A 22744-nucleotide genomic window follows, 5' to 3' on the forward strand; every position below is an offset into this window, starting at 1 on the left:
TATAAGAAAAATTAATAACACACAGAAAGCTGAGGTTAATAGTCTCGGTAAAGTAACAAAATCTCCTTGGACCAGACTTTAAATAGAAAACTCATTTAGTAAATCTGAATGGTCCTCACAGGAGCAATGAAAAGACCCTAGGAATGCCTTTATGCCCTGGGGTGGGCATAAAGTAGGGAAGGAGCAGAAATAAGCAGAGTTAATTATGCTAACACCCAAAGTACAAATTAAAATTACAAGAGAAACTTGGTCAGCTTTCACAAGAGAGCAGCCAGGGAGGTAGCAGGTAATTGTGGCAAGATGGGCAAGCCAAAGACAGAAGTGAGATGTAAATCATCAGCCACCAACAAAGGCACAAATGCACAAATTCTTTGAATACATACAGAGCTAGAGACAATTACAGGAAGGTCCGCCATTCAGGTTGCTTGGTTTGAATTGTTATTCTTCTTATTTTTTATTTTAAGGTACCATACAAACCAATAGGTTTCATTATGGAACCCTCATATATATATATGTCACTATTCTCTATTGTGATTCACCATGCTGGTCCATCCTCTTCCTCTTTGTCCCCTCCCTCCATCAAATAATCCCCCAATATGCCTTGATGTCATGTGCACTCCATTATCAGTTTTTCAACCCTCCTTTAAGATCTCTTCTCCTGCTTGCATTATCTTTCTAATTTGCAACACACACACACACACACACACACACACACACACAAGTTTTATGTCTTTGAGTCTGGCTTTCTTCATTCAACATAATTGTCTCCAGATTCATCCATTCCCTACAAATGCCATATTATTTTTCTTCATGAGTAAACAAGAATTGCATTATGTATCTTGTCTTAGTTAGGGTTTTACTGCTGTGAACAGATACCATGACCAAGGCAGCTCTTATAAGAACAACATTTAATTGGGGCTGGCTTACAGTTTCAGAGGTTCAGTCCATTATCATCAAGGTGAGAACATGGCAACATCCAGGTAGTCACAGTACAAGAAGAGCTGAGTTCTACATTTTCATCTAAAGGCTGCTAGCAGAATACTGGCAGCTAGGATGAGGGTCTTAAAGCCCACACACACAGTGACACACCTACTCCAAAAGGGCTATACCTTCTAATAGTGCTACTCCCTGGGCAATCATATACAAACCATCACATTCCACTCCCAGGCCCCCATAGACGTGTTCAAACATGAGTCTATGGGGGCCATACCTAAACTTAGCATAATGCAAAATACATTTAGTCCAATTTCAAAGTCCCCATGGTCTATAGCAGTCTCAACAATGTTAAAAGTCCAAAATTCAAAGTCTTTTCTGAGATTCATCCAATCATTTAACTGTAATCCCCAAAGACAGACAGGAATCCAGCTGGGCAAACTCCAAACTCTACATCTCCATGTCTGATGTCAAAGTGCTAATCTGCTCTCCAACTCCTTTTTCATCTTTGTTGACTGCAACAAACTTCTTTCTCCTAGGCTGGTTCTACTCCATTAACAGCTTTCCTCAGCAGATAGCCCATGGCTCTGGCATCACAAACATCTTGGAGTCTCCAAGGCAACTTCAATGTTATAGCTTCTTGTTTCAATGTCTGGGATTTACACATGATCTTCTGGGCTCCTCCAAAGGGATGGCATCACTTCTCCGGCTCTGCTCTCTGTAGCTTAGGTTGATCTACTTCACTGTTGCTGCTGTTCTTGGTGATCATCCCACAGAGCTGACATCTCCACTACACTGGGGTCTTCTGCTGCAACTAGGTTTCACCAATAGTCTCTCATATGCTCTCTTCATGGTGCCAAGTCTCAAATCCTTTGTATGATTTCTTCAGTCCTGGGTCATCAACTGCAGCTGAGGCTGCACCTTCACCAATGGCCTTCCACTGCCTCTCATAGTGCCAAACCTCATCTGCTCTTCATTACCCATTTCTGCCTTCAAAACCTGGGTGACTCTTACACATCAAGTACAGCTGCAGCACAAAGTACAACCTTGGCTATCTCTGGAACGCAGCTTCTTTGTGTTCTCAGAAAACACTCCCCAGAAGATTTCACCTCAGTGATCCTGGTCTCTTCTTAATGATCACTAATTTCTTAGCTCCAGCTAACTAGCATCAATTTTCCCAGTAGTCCCTTCTACTCTGGACTCTAAAGTGAGAGCCACGTGGCCAAAGCTGTTGAGTTCTGCTGCTTGCTGGGGCTGGAAAATGGCCTCCTTGTTCTAGTACATTGTCACTAGCTTTCTGTTTTCCAAATTCTTCACTGCCTAAGCTTGGACGCTCTGGAACTTGCTCTGTAGACTGACTTTGAACTCAGAGATCTTCATGACGGTCTCCTAAGCACTGGAATTAAAGGTATGGTCCACCACGCTTGACTTAAGCTTTTCAAGAAGAACTTCCTGTGTTCTAGGCTGGCCTTGAACTCAGAGATCTGCTTATCTTTGCCTCCTTGTACTACCATACCTAGACCTAAATTTAACTGGGTGGGATTTTGCCCCAAGGTCACTACATCCTTAATTCAATTTAATATCCTTGAATACAGGATTCAACTCCATTTCACTTCCTGGTGCCCCTTCAATACCGTATATTTTATATTTTTCCTTTCTAAGCTTGCTATGCTTGTTTAAAATCTTCATGAGACTTAAATCGGAGAGCAAAGTTTCTGCTGGGCTTTTTTGGGATTTCCTTTGTCAATGTAATTAATTTAAATCTCTTTACCTTAGCCTCAGCTAGATTCTTGAGACAAGGGCAAAACGCAGTCACATTCTTCACCAAAATCCCACAGAAACAGTCTCCAGGCCACATGTTGAAATTCTCCACTGAAACCTCTTGGGCCGGGTCCGCACAGTTCAAATCACTCTCAGTAACAAAGTATTCCATATTCCTAGTAGGATAGGCCATTAAGCCCCACTTAAAGCATTTCACTGCTTTCCAAATACAAAGTCCCAAAATCCACATTCTTCCAAACAAAAGGGTGGTCAGGTCTTATCACAGCAATACCCCAGTCCCTGGTACCAACTTCTGTCTTAGGGTTTTAATGCTGTGAACAGATACCATGACCAAGGCAACTCTTATAAAGGACAACATTTAATTGGGACTGGTTTACAGGTTTGGAGGGTCAGTCCATCATTATCCAGCATCCAGGCAGACATGGTGCAGGCAAAGCTGAGAGTTCTACATTTTCATCTGAAGGCTGCTAGCAGAATACTGGCTTCCAGGCAGCTAGGATGAGGTTCTTAAGACCCATACCCACAGTAATGCACTCCCTCCAACAAGGCCACACCTTCTAATAGTGCCACTTCCTGGGCCAAGCATATGCAAACCATCACATATCTGTACCACATTTTCTTTATCCATTCAAATGTTTGATGCACACCTAGCCTGGTTTCCCTTCTTTTGTGAATAATGTAGCTATAAACATGGATGTGCAAGTGCCTCTATGGTATGTTGATTTACAGTCCTTTTGAAATAAACAAGGTCATGTGGCATGTTTCTGAGAGACTTACACACTGACTCCCACAGTGGCTCAATTAGCTTACATTCCCACTAACAGTGTATGAGGCTTTCCCTTCTATCTTTGTCATCTGAATGTGATAGACATTTAGACTGGGGTAAAAGGAATCTCAAAGCAATTTTACTTTGCCTTTCCCTAATGGTTGAAGATGTTGAACGCTTTTTCAAGTATGTACTCATCATTCGTATTTCTTCCATTGAGAAGTATTAACCCTTTGTAGTTAGTCCCTTTTTTTTTTCTTTTTTTTTTTTTTAAAGATTTATTTTATGTGTATGAGTACACTGTAGCTGTACAGATGGCTGTGAGCTATCACAGGTTTGGAAGGTCAGTGTGTGGCTGCTGAGAATTGAACTCAGGACTTCTGCCGGCCTGCTCACTCTGGTCCTGCTTGCTCTGGCCCCACTCACTCCGGCCCTACTCGCTCTGGCGTAATTTACTGTAACTGTCTTCAGATGCACCAGAAGAGGGCGTCAGATCTCATTACGGATGGTTGTGAGCCACCATGTGGTTGCTGGGATCCGAACTCAGGACCTTCGGAAGAGCAGTCAGTGCTCTTACCCGCTGAGCTATCTTGCCAGCCCGTTAGTCCTTTTCTTAATGAAAAGATTTGGGGGATCATGTTTAATTTTATAATTATTTACATATTCTAGATAAATTTGGACGAGTAGTTCTTAAAGCACTTTTTCCTGTGCTGGGTGCCGTCTCTTCATCCTAGAGATTGTTTATTTTACTTAGCAAGCTCTTTGCTTGTATGTAAATCCCATTTGTTCATTTTTGCTATTATTTTATGATTAGAGTCCTTTCCAGAAAGACCTTGCCTGCATGTTTATCTTGAAGTGTTTTGCCTGTTCTTCAGAATTCTAAGTCTTGCATTAAGGACCTTGGTTCATTTTTAAATGATTTGAGGGTAAAGGAGCGAGAGAGATGGATCTAGTTCTCATCTCTCTGTGCTTGGTTATCCAGTGCTCATGTGAGTGGGATTTTCACCTTCTGTGTGGTAGCCTCCCTCTGAGTATCTTCTAGGTCCACAGTTATGAACTGCCCTAGTTCCGCTTTTATCTTAGAACTGCTGTTTTTCTCCATTGATTTGAAAAGGTAGCCTTGATGAATGCAGCACCCTTGGCTGGCAATTGTTTGCTTCCAGGCCTTTCCTGAGAGTCACACTTTTCTGTCTGTTACTGTTGCTGTTAAGAAATTTTGTCTTTTTTCTCACATTTTCCTGTGTAGATAAATTGGTTTTCAAAATTGTACAGTATTTTTTTGTTTTAATTCTATTTTATGTGTATGGTTCTTGTTAAGCCCAAAGGTATGAGAAGAAAGACCACCAACTCAAACCATGATGGCCAAATTAATGAAAACGAGCAACTAATTTTTTTTAAAAAATATTTATTTCATCAAATGTCATCCCAACAGGGAGACACATTATAGCAAACAGAAATTTCTCTTTAAAGATTTGCTTGTATATTTTATGAATATGCATACACTGTAGCTGTCTTCAGACATACCAGAAGAAGGCATCAAAGACCATTATAGAGAGTTGAGAGCCACCATGTGGTTGCTGGGAATTGAACTCAGGACCTCTGGAAAAGCAGTCAGTGCTCTTAACCACTGAGCCATCTCTCCAGCCAAGCAAACAACTAGTTAAAGAAACCTTTTTTTATATTAGTGTAGGTGGACTGTCCGTTCCTAGAAGCGGGGTTCAGTCAGCACTGGATGTGAGGAAGACAAGGTTTTTATAGGTCAGGAGGAGAGAGTTTCCAAATGCAGGATTTGGCAGGCAAATAGGGAGGGTAATAAAAGTGGAGAACAAGTTAGTTATAATGATCTGAAGCAAAGACAAGGTTGCAAGGTGTTCATAAACAAGGAAGTCATAATAACAGGTAGTCATAACAAGATAGTCGTAGTGGTCAGAATAACTATTTGAAACAGAGGCATAGTTGCCATTTCCTGGAGCAGGAAGTACAGAGACGTTTGCAGCTAAGGTTATAGGTGGGGCACAGTCTAATCCTTGAGGTTTAATCATGAACAGGAATGAGCCTAGTTTGTCTTTACTATATGATGGTTTTCAAGCCTAAAATGGAGGCACATTGGTTCATCAGTGTTTTGCCTGAATATGTGTGTGCATATTACATGCCTTATGCTCACAAAAGCCAGAAGAGGGTGTCAGGTTTCCTAGAACTGGAGTTACAGACAGTTGTGAGCTACCATGTGGATGCTGGGAAGAACTAACTTCTCATCCTCTGAAAGGGCAGCCGATGCTCTCAAGCCCTGAACCATCTCTCCAACCTCTGTAGGGGGAGTTGTTCTTAACTATGCAATTGTGGAATGATTTTTCTCTGATTAAATTTTTCCCCCCAAATCTCAATTTTTTTCATTAAATGTTGTCTTGTATTGGTGACTTTCCTCTCTGAACATGTCATGTTGAGGTTCTAAATGCATCTTTTTGTCACCATGTTCATGAGCTTTTCTTGTGTGTGTGTGTGTGTGTGTGTGTGTGTGTGTGTGTGTGTGTGTGTGTGTGTTTGACTCTTTTAAGTTAAACAATGTATTTTGGTCTTATTCTTTCCCTTCACCAACTCCTTCAGATCTTTACCCCTTGTCCCCACCAAACAAAAACAAAAAAAATCGAAATCAAAACAAACAAGTAATCTTTACAAATAAATCAAGTCAAAACACAGACAAAAGAACAAAGACAAAACACACACACACACACACACACACACACGTGCACATGAAGGATTCCATTTTGTGTTGCCAACTACTCCTGGGCATGGAGCCTACCCTGGAATATGACTGCTATACCCAACGACACGCCATTTGAGAAAGCTGATTTTTCTTTCCAAGTTGGTATCAATTACAATTAGCCTCCCAGTTAGGGGCGGGCTGTCTTAATTGTACCCCAGTGTTCCTGAGTGCTATAGTCCTGCATATTTATTTTTCTTCACTGATGTTTTAACACAGTAGTTCATTTGCCTTGCCCTTCATCTCCAATATTCTTTCTTCTGTTTGTCTTGTCTATTAATGCTAGTTTTTCACTGGCTTTTTTTTTTTTTTATTTGCTCCCTTGAGTTGTTCGTTTGTTTGTTTCCCACATTTCTATCTGTTGATATTTTGAACTCTCCATTCCATGGCTGACTTTTTCAGCCGTAGTGTTGAGCTCTGTCTGTGTTGTTGACTTTCCTCTCCAGACCCTGGAATGAACTCATCTGTTTCCTAGAACCCTCTTTGAGATCACTGATCATTTTTACCACTCACCTTTTGAATTCTTTATCTGGCAGTCTGCTAATTCCGAATCCTGGAACTGAGCAGTTGAGGAGCAGAGTGGTGGCCTCTTAGAGGCATCACAGTGCCTTGCTTTTCCATGTTTCTGAATTGGACTTTGTTAATCTGTTTGCTTAAATAGGCTTTCCCATTTTAATTGGAGATCTTTTCGAGCAGTCTGCTTTTGAAGGCTCAGTTCCCAGTACCACTCAGAAAGAAGAAAACACACTGCTTTTGGATGAGGCTCCTGCTTTTCCTCCCAGCATCAGGACCACAGCGGGAGCCAGTGTGTTGGGGTTGGCTGGCTTCTGTTCAGTGTCTTACTTGTCTCTTTGTCAGCATCTTTCAGCTGCTCTCTCTCTCACTGCCCTGGTGAGTTCCTGATGCTCTCCCCCCCTCTTCTCTTTAGGATAGTGTTTATTCTTTCTTACATTGACACTTCTTAAATGGGTCTCTTGGAGTAGCTTCTTTTCTGATATCTTATTTAGAAACCTTGTGTTGCTTTTGAAAAAAAAATGATGAGAATGATCTCTTTACATGGCTCTGGCTGAAAAGTTATCAAGTTCTTAGCAGTCAGTAAAAATCATAATGGTGAAACTCACCATCATTGCCACCCATCACAACATTACCACTGTACGACAGGCATGGGACGCTGATACTTTGTATTTATGTGTTAACCCCACAGAAAATGCTGGATAAATATGTTTTTAATTGTCACAGTGGTCCTCACAGCCCAGCATCAATTCTTTTATTCTGGTAAGAGAATTCTTACCATTGAGGATCAGATAGGACTAGAGCATCAGAGACCTCTTGTCTGGTCTAACAGAACACTCAACGAAGAACAATCACATAAAAAGGCAGCTTGCATCTGGGTACAAAACTGCAATGAAGTTACCCACATTCGTCTCTATGGTCTCCTATTGCACAAACCACTGACTTGTTTGTGTTGTCTATGTTGGTATAAGTTACATTTCTGTCACCTGAAACATGAACCCTCAGTCAGAGCAGGTGCTTTCCATGCACGTACCGCATGCAGGGGAGCTCCTAGAGTTTAAGAATTAAATGTGGTCCTTGCTCTCACAGAGAGCACTGAGTAAATGTGTCAAGACTTCTAAGGGGAGAACATAGATCTCCAATGCCAGGGTTTAGCAATGAATGCACATCATACCAGATCTGAGAGATCCAGAAAACTCTCCCAAAGAAGGGATGAAGATGAGATCATCTAGGTCACCATACACAGAAAGGCAGTTCCTAAGCACAAACAAAACCCTTGTTCAAACCCCTTCTTCCTATACTGTAGAAAAGGCACCTTTTAACTTTTACTTGGTTAAGATGGGCATCGTCAAAACCAAGTTCTATACAAGTCAAGGCATCTCCAAATAAACATATCCCATCTTAACTTCTCAAGTAATGAGAAATCACGTATGATTAAATGACTTGGCAAATGAAATCTTCATGAATGTCCAATGTCAAAATGTATCCAAGGGGGCTGGAGAGATGGCTTAGCGATTAAGAGCACTGATTATGCTTCCATAGGTCCGGAGGTCAAATCCCAGCAACCAGATGGTGGCTCACAACCATCCATAATGAGATCTGACGCCCTCTTCTGGAGTGTCTGAAGACAGCTACAGTGTACCCACATATTTAAAACAAAAACAGACCCATAAATCCAAAATGTATCCAAGGGATGACTACCTGGAGTGGGGTCAGGGAGACCTAAGAGTATAATGGCAAGGTAGATTGCAGGATAGAGTTTTGCCAAATGGTTGAAGCATTAGGAGTGCTAAGATAAGAAAATAACTTTAGGAAACCTAATAAAATCCCAGGAGCTTGTAGGTATCAGTGTTTTAAACCTAAGGAGTATACAGTGGTTACTAAATGAACTCCAGACCCTTATAGTAATTAAATTCTGTGACATGCCTCCAACCTAGTTGTCAGAGCTTAATTTTGACATAGTCAAGTATCATGTGGATACTCATCAAATTCTGAAATTGTAACTTCTCTACATTACTTGACTTTAAAATAAAGCCAGAAGCTGAAGTCTAGGTTTTTCATTATACAGAATGTTGGCATCATGTGATGCTTTAAAAAAAAAAAATTAAACCACAGTCTCAAGGATATTGACGGGCATGTGTCTGCATGCAGAAATGATTGGTGTCATGATTGTAATGTCTGGTTTCAAAGCACTCATGGCAAGTGGGAAGGTGTCTTTCAAAGAAGTGTTCTTGGTGGGTGGGAAACTGCTTCCTCCCCTTAGAACTACTGCTCACTCTTTTACCTTGAATAGTGATACAATTTGTGCTTGGATTAACTTTTGGAAACAATGTAATGTCAGCTCTAAGTTATGTGGATAAAGTGGATAATTGAGCAAAAGAAGGAGGTCTGGAAAGGGGAACAGTGTATGTGAGACGAGGAAAGAAGAGCCAAAGAAGATGCTAGAGTCCCAGAATACCCTGGAAAGGCACCACCATGGCAATGGGCATCATCCCCATAGACCCCAATGCCTAAAGGTTCCACCACCACCCAATGACACACTAGTGGCCATATTGGACCATAGTGTATAGGGTGGGCATATTTCAGATCCACTCCACAGCAGGAAGCTACAACATATATAAAATTTTAACAGTGAAAATACCCTAGGTGTCGCAGATGCTTGGAAAAAAGCAACTGTTAATGTATATTATGATTAGTTCCTTTCTGTATGTGTATTCATTGAGATAAACTAGAAAAAAATTTCAAATTTCAAAACTAAAAAAGAACCAACCATTGAGATGGCCAGATTTTAACATTACTAGACATTTTCTAGCAGTATGCTGCATGCATTTATTACAGCAGGTCTTTAAGTTTCACATGGGATTTGAATGTGCTCCAGTAGAATTCAACTCGGGTCAGAAAGCCATTGAGAAGTCACTCTTTAAACTGAACATTAGGTTACCAGCACTGAAGCCAACATTAATCTTAAGGAAAATATGGTAAGTACCAATAAATTTACATTTTCCCCTAAGAAAATGGAGAGCGTGCTTTAATCCATCCATTTTTAAAATTGACCTAGCTCAGGTCTGGAGCTCTATCAGCAGATCCATCTTCCCAGTTCTCCATGAACAGATTAGGGGCATGCCATTTCAAGTTGGAATGCCTATAAAGGAGCTTATATTGCATTGCTCATATGGAACTGATTTGAGCCAAGAAAAAAAAAAGATTTTATAAGACCACTCTTTTCACACTTTCTAGGTCAGCAAGATCTCAAAGAGTATACTATTTCTAGAGGCTGAGCTCTCCAAGAACCCAACTGTGGTCACTGGGAAATGGTTTTCTTTCAGCTGAGATCCTATCACCCTATCTCCTATCTTCTAAATTGACGTAGAAATAGATAAATAAATGTCTTGTGAAAGACTAAAGCCGAATTTGATAGTTTCTGTCATTTACATGGTAGCGTTTTATAGTTAAACGTGAACAAGAGCCTTCAAAGGGATCTTGTTCACTTTCACAATTCACAATTCTGTAGGGTCTCTGCCTCTGTTGGGCTTTCAGTAAAGTTGGGAAGGCAGAAGTGACAAAGAAAAGTCAGAAAGGCTGTAAGTGGGAGCTCACTTGTGGGGTTCTGTGTGAACCCTAAGATTTGTTCATTATCATTGCCATGCTGAATGTGAAGTGTACTACGGGCATTGGTAGCTTAAGTGTACTTAACTTTAATGTCTTACCAGAGATGGATAAATTATCTTACAAGCTTGATTACATATATTCATTAAGTGATGATATGCACATACATATATTATCACTAAAAATAATACATTTCATGGAGCTCAATATTTCTAAGTTGGGAGAATGAAGAGGATGGAGGTATTTGGGAGGTACATCTAAGAGAGAGAAAATGAGTGTATGTATAGGGAGACAGTATGATGGGTATGCTAAGTCACTCCATCTACAACTTACAGAGATATGACTAGGTTAGTGTCTCCCAAATCCCCATGTGCTGGATAGAGTAACAAGACAGACACAGCCACATCTTCAGGGGTTATAGGTGGAGGTTGCTTAGAGTCTCACCATTACCTAGTGATGACCTACTATTTCGTCAGGACATGGAATTTGATCAAGGTCAACACTGATAGGATTTTGACTAAATGGGAGAGACATATGGTCTCAAAAACTGAATATGATGTGTACTTACCCAAAGAAAGGATGATTCTTCTTGCTTCATTTTGCTGGAGATTTTGAATCAGTAGATTTACAGAAAGACACTTGACTTATTAAATGTATCAGTGTAAAGAATCACTTCCAAGTAGCTTGTACAACTCATGGTTCTTTTTGATAGTGTGTAGAGAAATTACTTAGATCCAGTGTGTCTGTATAAAATATACATAAACACACATATACATGTAAAAATGAATTGATATATGTGTATGTATTTATAATTTGGTTAATTAATTTCAAATAAGCATATAATATATTCTGGTTACACCACTCCACCCTCTCTTATTCTGTCCCCCTTACCAACCCTCACCTCTTCCCGCTATTATATATTGTTTTGTTTTGTTTTTGTTCATGTTTTTTCACCCACTGAGCTTACCCAGGCCACTGAATAGGCATCAGTGTGAAGCCATTCACTGAAGCATTGGAAACTGACCAGTGGCTCTGCTACTCAGGACACTGACTCTCTTTCCACAAGAACTATCAACTGCCATAGTTCTCTACAGAGAGGCCAGGCCTCATGAACACTTCTCCCATTTATGACTGAATGTTGACAGGAGCAGTGATTTTAATCATTGAAATAGTAATATCTACCTAAATAGTAAATTAGTACAAAAAAATGAATTAAACATCTTCAATTCAATATTGATTTTAAAAATGATTTGGATTAGAGATAAAAAGAAAGCAGAGAGGCGTCTCCAGACTCAGAATGTTCTCTTAGCCAGAACAACTGGAGGCCAGGGCTCATCCACAAGAGAAGAATGAGTGCACATGGCATGGAGGTCTTGGAGGATGGAGAAGAGAATGAGAGTCCATCTGCAGATCAGTTCCCCTGCAATCTGGAAGTGGTAGATACGAGAGAGTTGGGTATGCAGATCTCCTCATGGGAAATTTCCACAATGTCATCAGTCCGGTCAACTCTCCTGCCCAAAGCTCAGCTCACCTGAGGCCTTTAAGTTATTAACCCTTCAAGAAATAGCACTTAATTGGAAGGCAGAGTTCTGAACTACGTTCCTAGGCAAAAAATCACACAGCCTCTCTGTTTCCTGGCCTCATCTGAAAAATCATAAGCACAGCAAATTCCAGAAGGAATGAGAGTTGCTGGGGCAGACGAGGGTGGCTCTCTCAATGCTTCCCAGAATTCTGTGAATTTACTGATGATTATGTGCCTTGGCCTACATATTGCTACTAATTCCACGGAATGTGTACATTTTAGCAATAATATATGTATGTATACAATCACTTAATTCAATGAAAATATGTAATTGGTCTTGTCAGATTTTTAATTTATACATGTCTAGGAAGATTAAGTACATGAGCACGTGTGCTTCCAATAGCCATGGTACACTTCACTTCTGGTATGGTAGTAATAAGTGACAACTTGTTCTTAGGTCTTGCCAGGAATGAGTAAGTGAGTTTCTCTTTGGACATAGGCTACACAGTTTTTGAGGGCTGGGACTTAGATCAAGGACAGAACTTTCAGACAAAGAATTCGGGAATGCCAGAAGGAATTAGAGGTACTGAGAAGTTCTCTCACATAAAGATATTGCCCAAGATTTTGGGCACCTGAAAATAGTCTGTCACAGTGACTTGCCAGTGGTAAAGCTGGGATGGTTAGGATCTGAAATTAGTTCTACAATCTCCAGCCTTTCATTCAAATTGGCTTTCCATAACCCTTCCTCACCCAGCTCAGCTTTCTTAAATCTGGCATTTAAATGGCTATTCCATTTGTCCCAGAGGAAAATGAGACAGCTGGAGATGAGGAAAACATACATTTAAAGAAGATGAATACATATCTCCCTCCATTAGAGGGAAGGAGAGGTTTAATTTACCCTCCTGTTAGCTTCCATTACTATAACATGTGAGATCATCATGGTATAAGGAGGAAAGTTTATTGGGGCTCACGGGTTTTGAGGTTCCAGTCCACAGTCAGTTGACTACACTCTTATGGGGCCTGTGATGAGACAGAACATCATGGTAGGAATATGTTGTGAAGGAAGCTACTCACTTCCTTTTTACAGCTAGGAAGGAAAAAATTAAGAATGGTCTAGAGTTCCAGGATCCCTCTCAAAGGGATGCCCCAATGTCCTAACTTTCTTCCATTTCCACTAGACCCCACCTACTACAGGCTTTGCTAATTTTCAATAGCACCAGAGGCTGGAAACCAAGACTTTAACCCATGACCTTTAGGAACATTTAAAATCCAAACCCTAGTAAATCTCCCTCTCTTTCCCCTTCTCCCCCTCTCTCCTTCTCCCCCTCTCCCCTTCTCCCCCTTTCCTCTATCTCCCCCTCTCCCCTCTCTCCCTCTCTCCCTCTGTATTAGTCAGAGTTCTCTAGAGTCACAGAACTTATGGTAGTCTCTACATGGTAAAGGAATTTATTGATGACTTACAGTCTGTAGTCCAAATCCCCACAATGGTCAGCAGCAGCTGTGAATGGAAGTCCAAGGATCCAGCAGTTGCTCAGCCCCACAAGGCAAGCAGGCAAAGCAGAGCAAGCCTTCCTTCTTCCAATGACCTTATATAGGTCTCCAGCAAAAGGTGTGGCCCAGATTAAAGGTGCCACCACATCTTTAATCCCAGATGACCTTGAACTCGGAGATCTTCCTGTCTTAATCTTCTGGGACTCATAGCCACTATGCCTCAAGATATCTATGCCAAAATTCAGGTCAGAAACTTGTATCCCTCAGTCTCCAGATTAGGATCACAGGTGAGCCTTACAATTCCAAAATGTAGTTCATTCCAGATTTAGTCAAGTTGACAACCAGGAATAGCCACTTCTCTGTCTCTCTGCCTCTCTGTCTCTCTGTCTCTCTGTCTGTCTGTCTGTCTGTCTGTCTGTCTGTCTGTCTGTCTGTCTCTCTCTCTCTCTCTCTCTCTCTCTCTCTCTCTTTCTCTTTCTCTGTTAGCGTTGCCCTCCCCCCTCAATAGATAAGCTTCCCTTTTCCATGGGTGATATTTCTCTGATTTTATTCCCCATTAGTCATCTCCAAGCCTGGTGTCCTGTAGCAGTTTCCTCCAAGATAAAAACCTCAGATCTTGGAGGGAATCTCATTAACCCACAGGACTGTGAAGTGAGGGTGAAACACCCTATCCTTCAAACAGACTCCTCAAGCTCAGGAAGTAAACAACCCCCCAATAACTCCAGAAAGTCCCTGAAACTGAACAGATTCTCTAGGGAACCTCCCTCTCTAAAATTATATATGCAGTAAGTACTGTTGAGAGACACTCTCAGACTGGATCAGCTGCCCGGAAGAAGGTCTGACCAACTGACCTAACCTGGGAAGGACATTCTCCAAATTACTGAGCTGCCTGCAAGCTGTTCAGTGTGTTCTAGGTGTCCAGCTTTCATGAGCTGTCACCCAATCTGGGATGTGCTTTTGGTGATGCAGCTGCCTTTGAGTCTGTTATATTCCTCTAACTCCTTGCCCATATCCCTATAAGAACTCCCTCACTCAAATTCCTGGGAGTAACCCCAACAGACTCATTGTTTCACCAGGTTGGACTTTAGTGGTTTCTTACTTCGTTTTATTTTTGATCCCTACGTGGGGTGAGTAGTTTGTTCACAACCCTCCAGAAATAGTGTCACACAATACCTGGTGGTCCTTCTAGAAGTATCTGTGAGGAAAAGGCACAGAGATCTGTGCTATTAAAAAGCAAGCTACTCCCTGGCTTCAGAGCTAGAAAATGCCATCTTTCTATGTCAGGAGTTTTCTGGGTATTTTCCTATAGCCAAAACAGAGGTAAGGCCTGAGGTGAAAGAGGAAGGGGAGGAAGAAGGTGAGGAAGAGGAGGAAAGAACAAAAAGAAGAGGAGGAGGAAGAGAGGAAGGAGGAGGGAGGGAGAAAAAGAAGAAGAAGAAGAAGAAGAAGAAGAAGAAGAAGAAGAAGAAGAAGAAGAAGAAGAAGAAGAAGAAGAAGAAGAAGGAGAAGAAAAGGAGGCAGCAGCAGCAAAGGAGTAGAGGAGTAGAAATACAAAAATAAAAATACAGAATAGAAATGACATTGGAGAAAAATAATAAGGAGAGGAGAAAGGATGATATAAAATCCTCAAGGAACATTCCAGAATGTAAAGGGCTTCTATGTGCCTGAGGCCCAGGGTGACACCTTCCAGTCTTGCTTAGCTTCTCTGGAACCCAGTCCATTGCATTCAGACCATGAAGGATATAACATAAATCACATCATGATTGATTCCAGATTCTGGAGCAATAGGCAAGTGGCTGTAACACAGGAGCTTGGAATCTGGGAGCCCAGAGAGTTAGGGATCTCCTCATCCATTCTTGGGGCTGGTGTCAGAGCACAGCCCCTGGGGAGTGCTGGGAGGAGATTCTGGAGAACAGAGGTTTGTGAGAGAACAACATGGATGCAACTGCACCCCAAGTGTGAAAAGACACACGGGCCAAAACCCAGACCACAGCAGACAAAACTTCCTGCAACTGTAGCTCACACAGTCATGAGCAAGGGACCAAATCCCCCAGGAGATCCCTAGGTAGACCCACGAGATCTCAGGAACAGAACAAGAATATATAGGGAACTGCAAAGACTTGAAGAAAGTTTCTTCTGGTAAGCTCACTGAGCATTTGTTCATACGATCACCAATGCTCGAATTCTTCAAGTATGAAGAGCTCCTCCTTTAAGCAGCAATGCAAATGATGGAGATTCCAAGGAAATATGTCAACTTCCCATGGGCAGATGGTGTGTTGTGATGGTTTTCACTAAAACTGATAGAGGTCTATTAACCCTTCCACACAATCTTCTCCTATCCCCTTGTGGCCGCTAATGGACATTTGGGAGCCAGCTGCCTGAGGCAGACCCTCTTGGCCGAAAACAAAACAAGTGGAGATGACAGCTGGGCTCCCATCTCATCTAGCTAATACCCAATCTTAAACAATGTCATGGTGACCAGATCTCAATTATTTGATGGCTTTACAATTAGTCTACTCTTGTATGAAAAGAGGTACTCTTTGAAAGGGACCTGCCAATCACAAATGGAAATTTAAGGTAGCTGCACCCCCTGCTGGTAAATTTTATCCTTATCGGAATTTAATATCAGAGCCCACAGACACTATGCATGGTTAATAGTATAGTCATGGAAGAATTCGATTCCTCCCAACAGCTCTTACTATAGTTACAGAGCACCACCTATTTCTTCATTAATCTGACATATATTAATCTTTATATTGATACACCCTCATTTCTTTCCTGTATCCTAAGCACTACTAAGAATAAAACTATCCGATATCTTTAGACACCTATGTGAATAGTCTTCCATTCTTCAAAAGGTAGACAAGTGCCTTCATTTGGTGATTGTCTTCTTTCCCCTTCCAAGAAACTCTTTTACTAAAATAGCATGACTTCTATCCTACCGTTCTTAGCCTAGCTAAGAACAAACACCCCTTATTCAGTGAGGGGAAAGAGCATCTAAATATAGACATGCAGTGTAGAATTGATCCTCTCACACATTTGCATAGTCAAAGCTCAATGAGAAGCCTCATCCTTGTTTGGTTATGGAAGCAAAAGTTTTCTCCTCAGGGTCTCCTCCTCTTTGTTTATCCCCTCTTCCTCCAGAATAAGACTAGAATAGCTAGCTGATTCCAGGCAGGGAATCTCTCTCTCTCTTCCTCTTTCTCTCTCTCTTCCTCTTTCTCTCTCTCTCTTCCTCTTTCTCTCTCTCTCTTCCTCTCTCTCTTCCTCTCTCTTCCTCTCTCTCTTCCTCTTCCTCTCTCTCTGTCTCTGTCTCTGTCTCTCTCTCTCTCTCTCTCTCTCTCTCTCTCTCTTCTTCTTCTTCTTCTTTCTCTCTCTTTTATCCTCTATGAACCTCTATGTTATTGTTCTCCCAGGTTTTCCCCTGCTCCTCACAAGCAAGATCCTAAGAGACCAGAACCGTTCCTTTCTCTCTAGATAAGTAGACTTGCTTACTATAGTTAACAGTATTTTTATAGACATTATAATAGTTAATCATATAGTAAAATTGTAAGTAACACTAGCCTATTTTGGCCTAGAGCTCCTCACACACAATCCTTGAAAATGACTGTAAGTGTTGTGTTACAATGATATTAGAAGCATATCAGCCATATGCTGTTAATGCATAACTAACTACTGTTAATAACTGAAATGTGGCACTCTAAAATGTTAAAAACCCAAAAAGAATAAGTGTGTGTGTAAGAGAGAGAGACACTTAGCAGTATTAATGTATAAAATACAATTTTATACTTGTAATTATCTCTCCCTCCTGTTTTCACCATCCCTTAAACAGAGCATGTTTGTGTCATGTCTGCAGAGACTTGGGAAATCTCATGCCTCCCTTCCTCAGGGGCAGTGGCACTGGGACTCAGTTGTCAACTTATATAAGGGCAAACCTAGGAAATTAAAATATCAAATAATTTTTTGTCAGGATGTCTAGTGACCTTTGTTCATCCAACCTCTTGATCAGCCAGGATGTGGTTTTGCCCTTTATAGGTGGCAAAGAAACATCTTGGTTTTCCAAAAATGCACACTTATTGGACCCCATGAAGTCATATCCTGTCTGGTGGCTGGAAATGTTATCTCTGTAGGCACAGGTTTTAAAACAGCAGGTATTACCCAGAATGCATTCCTAGGGTTTGAGGGGGGTAGGGCAGGAGAAGGAAACATCTTGTTTTGTTGTTGAGAAAAGATAATTTGAGTAAAGTTTTAGGTTTCAGTCATTTTACTAGAGGCCTGCAGAGGCTCAAACTGCCAGCCAATAATATGCATCCTGTGGGAAATCCTGAAGCCATGAATATTCATGACTTAGCACCAACCCTGGCAGAAGGAAGGAGAATTAAAATGTAGCTGTGATAGAGGAAATAACGCCCCTTAAAAGTTACTGCTTTTGCTTCATCTCCTTCCAAGTAGATAGCTATGGACTCCTTCACCATCAAATCAAACGGCTGAGACTTAGCTGGCTTCTCCCACCTGTCAGGAAGCTAGCAAGAATTAGAGGGTTTTCCAAAGCATGTTAGGATTCTCTACAGAAACCATTATCATGGGCAAGAAAGCACAGATCCAGGCCAGTTTGGGTGACTGTGCAATGCTTATTATTGTTCTACTTGTCAAGATAATTTACTCACTTAGGGAAACTGTGCATGTTGGGGTATATTCTCACAATGAATATCCATCATTGCTTGGAGCCATGCCATGCAGCCCATGTCTGCAAAAAAAATACATTGGGGCCCTTCATGGTCAACCACATGGTAAAGCATATTCAAATTGTCTTAGTTAGGGCTTTATTGATGTGAACAGACACTATGACCAACACAACTCTTGTAAGGACAACATTTCATTGGGGCTGGCTTACAGGTTCAGAAGTTCAGTCTATTATCGTCAAGGAGGGAGCATGGCAGTATCCAGGCAGGCATGGAGCTGGAGAAGCTGAGAGTTGCACCTCTTGTTCTAAAGGCACCTAGAAGAAGACTGGATTCCAGGCAGCTAGAATGAGGGTCTTACATACCCTCAGTGCCCACAGTGATGCATTTCCTCCAACAAGGCTATACCTACTCCAGCAAGACCACATCTCCTAGTAGTGCCACTCCCTGGGCCAAGCATATTCAAACCACCATACAAACTGTCATGACCCACATCTCTTTGATAAGCCCCATGACCTTTACCATTTCCACTTAGAGTTTGGCCTGATTGCTGCTATGAAGGGAAGCCTGGGATTTCCCAAGTCTCTGAAAACATGACACCAACACACTCTCTTTAGGGGATGGGGAAAACCCAAAAATCAGCCTAACCGTGAACTGTGTATTTCAAAACCATGTTCTTACCAAGTCCAAATAGGAGGTTTGATTGGTGTTTTGGTCTCTTTTCCCATTGGTGTATTAAAAAAAAAAAAATGGAGTAAAAGCTCACTGTCCATCACAGTGGGAAGTTGAGGCACTGTGAGCCTGCAGCATCCGGTCACATTATGAGTAAAGCAATGAATACCTGCCAGATGCTTGGATTGCTTTCTCCATTTTGGTAGCCCTGGGTCCCAGTTAAGAAATAGTACCACCTACAGTAGGGAGGCCTTTTCACCTCCATCAATGAAATCAAGATAATCTCCTACAGGCATGCCCAGTGGCTCATCATCCAGGGGATTCTATGATCTTGACAGCTGATGCTCACTCACCACAGGAGCTAGGATGCTCTGAATGACAGGGGCATACATGCAGTAGCTGGCAGTGCCCATTGGTACTTGTTTTATTTCACAGCCTCATGTTAATCACGGCATTTCCCCCCTTGTTACTCTGTGCAGGAGTCTCAGGCGCCTACCTTCACACGATTACTTTTTCTTACACCGAGTTGAAGCACCACCATTAGAGAATCACCCTGCTTTAGAGCACAGCGATTTTGAAATGATGTCACTCTTCCTAAGGGGCTAGGAAGAGCCTTAGGGACTTTGCTTGATGGTACTTTCCAGTCTTTCTGATTTTGCATGCTACATCAGGCAAAGCAATATTTGAGTTTAATTTTCTTCAGTTATAAGAAAAACAAATAAAAACTTGTTATTCAGTTACCGTAACAGGATTTTTTTTTCATAAGGAATTTTATAATAAATGTGGGATGTCTTTTATTCCTTTTTAGTAACAAGAAAAGTGTCCTTCCCCGTGGTCCTCCTAATTCAATATGTATAATCCTCTAGTTAGTTAATATTAATTTTAAACTAAATAAAAGATAGGATAATCACAAAAAGAAATGTAAACGGCCAGCAACTGTATGAAAATTAGCTTTTTATCCTCAAACTCATATAAATATAAATGAAATCATTTTTTTTCTCCTATTAAACCACCAGAGATGTAGTTAGAATGTGGCCATCTCAGGGCTGGCATGCACTTGATGTAGAAGTCTCTCCCGTGGATCACATATGGAAGCACTGAGCCCTAGAGCCTTTCTTAAAGAAATCAGATCTCATATAATAAATTGTTACTTTACAGGCAACAATTGTGCCTTGGCTCAGAAATCTACTGCTAACAACCCACAGTAGAACTTGCTAATTTCCTCCAATATTTTGTCTGTCCTTTGACTTTAGGTCGTTAAATAAACACTGTCTATTCCAGCCACAGAGCTAGAAGTAAACCAAGCTAAAGTCAATTAGATGCAACCAAACATGGTAAATACACACCCTTTAGAAACATCAATTAAGAGTCAACTAGAGGAAAGCTTTGCTCCCATTTTGTGCTGCTCGGAGGACACATGAACATAAGCCCCGTGGAAGAAGTCGATATCAGCTCAGGACCCCAAGACCATGCCCTCAGTACAAAGGAAACTTATTTACCCCAGAGGGATAACGGACAGGGAATGAGAGACAGACAGGAAACAGAGGACAAGGAAGAAGAGGAAGGGAACAAGGGAGTATGAAGGGGTATTTGTCTCTAGCTAGAGAGAAGACAGATGTGGTCAATAGGAAAATGGCAATGTATAAAGGTATAAGGGGAAAACCCATATTAGGATGGGGTATTTAATTTTAATTGGTTATGTTAATTGGTTGAGCCAATGAGGGGCTTTTGATTGCTGGACTTCAGAACTTTGATAGCTGGACCTTGGTAGTTGCTCTCATGTAGAAGTAGCCAAATAAGAAAACAGACCTTGGGGGCCAACTTTAGGAATGTGATCTAATGGTGTTTAGCAAGCAGAAGGAAATGGGGAGAAAGGCAAGGCCCAAAGCCATGCCTTCCATGCTTGAGCTGTCTAGTCTCTTCTACTTCTTGGAAATGAACAATCCTTGCCTGCTGAGAGTCAAATCAAAACTAGAAGTGGCTTGGGTCTGTTCTAAGTTCCTCCAAGACTTGTTGGCAATTGGTTCTAATGCTTTGTCTTAATTCGGCTCCCAAAGCTAAGGGTCCCTGCCCCTAGCAGGTATCGATTGATAATAAATAATTGCCATACACCAAATGGCTGGGCAAAAAGATGGACGGGAGACTTTAAGATTGTGTGGGCAAGGGACTCTGAGGGAGGGGAAGAAGTGGAGAATCACCACGGTAGGGATGCAGAAAGACAAAACTTAAAGCCCCTCCGGCATGTAAGGATCCAGGAGAGTGGCTCTAGGGGCCACTTCCCTGACTGGGTCTTGAGTAAGCAGAGATGAAATACAGATTTAGAAGGTGTTAAGCCAGGAATACCTGAAGGAAGTGTGTGCGAGCTGCAAGAAAGCCACGAATCCAGAGAGCTCTTGGATGGGTGCAGCATGCAGTGACCCAATGGGAGCCAAAGCCATTTAACATTCCACCCTGCAGGAAAGCCCCTTAAGCAGGAAGATAAGCAACCCAAAAGAGCTTCAGGAAGTCCCTGAAACTGACCAGATCCTCCAGGAAACAAAACAAAACAAAACAAAAAAAGCTGAGAGTTCCTCAGCTTTCTTTTTTATTTTTTCTTTCTCTTTTTTTTTCTTTTTTTTTTCTTTTTTTTTTTTGAGAAGAGCAAAGCCAAGTTACTAAGAAGGTTCTCTGAAGAGCAAAAGCTACAAAGACTTCGATACCAAACTAAAGCAAAAACCAGCTAAGCTACCTAGAAGAGGTTTAAATCTGAGACCCTTGGAAAGGACACTCTCCAAGCTGCCTGCTGCCTGTGCAGTGGCCTTCAGGTTTCTCTGCTTTTGTGAGCTGTCTGTCACCCATGCTGGGGTGGGCCTCTGAATTTCTGTTCCTGTAAGTAACTCTTCACCCACATTCCTGTAAGTAAACCCTACAAAACTCATTGGCTCACAAATTTGCACGTTGGCAATATTTGTACTTTGATCGGTTGCTTGCCCCCTATCTGGGGTGAGGAGACACGTTTATTGAGTCCCCCCAGGAATAGTTTTGTCACACAACAGAGTCCCTTACAATTAGGAGTTATAATACTTCTCACTGTGTTGTAGGTTGCCTAAATCTAGAATTTCATGCTTCCAAGAAATAAGTCTCTATTATTATATCAAGGTCATTTCACTTTCCTATTGCTCACAAGCAACATGAAAGATAGTCAGAACGTCCAATTACTAGAATTCCATCTTTATATTGTATCCTTTGGACTCAAAATACTTTCAACACAGCTACAAAATCATCAGGCTCGGGTTTTAAAGGTTATTTATTAATGCTTATCATGTATGTCATTGTGCTGGTTGGGTTTTGTCAACTTGACACAAACCTAAACATACCCAGGAAGAGAGGATACCAGTTAAGGAATTGCCTCCATCAGATTAGCCTGTGGATATCCGGGGAGGCATTTTCTTGATTGTTAGTGGATGTCAGAGGGCCCAGACCATTGTAGGTGGTGCCATCCCTAGGCAAGTAGGCCTGCCTTTACAAGAAAGATAACTGAGCAAGCCAGTAAGCAGCATCCTCCCACCTCATCCCCACAGCCTCATCTTCAATTTCTGTATCCAGTTTTCTGACTGGAGCCCTAACCCTGGCTTCCCTTCCTAACTGACTGTAACCTGTAAGTGTCAATATACCTTTCTTCCGTTAAGGAGCTTTTGGTCATGGTGTTTCTCATAGCAAGAAAAACAAATTGGAACAAGTCACACGGGAAAACAAACCACAAGCAGGACACATTTCATTATTAAAAGAATGCTGTGTAGGCAAATGCCTGTTCACCCTTTTGTCTATCCTGTGAATATCTTACAATTTATCTGATGTTTTTAAAAAGTTGTTTTCAAATGTTCATCTTTCCCTCTCCTTTTGGGAAGTACTTAGCTATATAACATAGCACATCACTCACTTAGCTATATAACATAGCACATAGGAAATTATGCTATCTAGCTATGTATCTGTTACTTCCTCTCTAATTATAGAAATTGCAAGGAAAATTACACACA

The sequence above is a fragment of the Mastomys coucha genome, unplaced genomic scaffold (genome assembly GCF_008632895.1).
Source record: "Mastomys coucha isolate ucsf_1 unplaced genomic scaffold, UCSF_Mcou_1 pScaffold14, whole genome shotgun sequence".
Classification (NCBI taxonomy): Eukaryota; Metazoa; Chordata; class Mammalia; order Rodentia; family Muridae; genus Mastomys; species Mastomys coucha.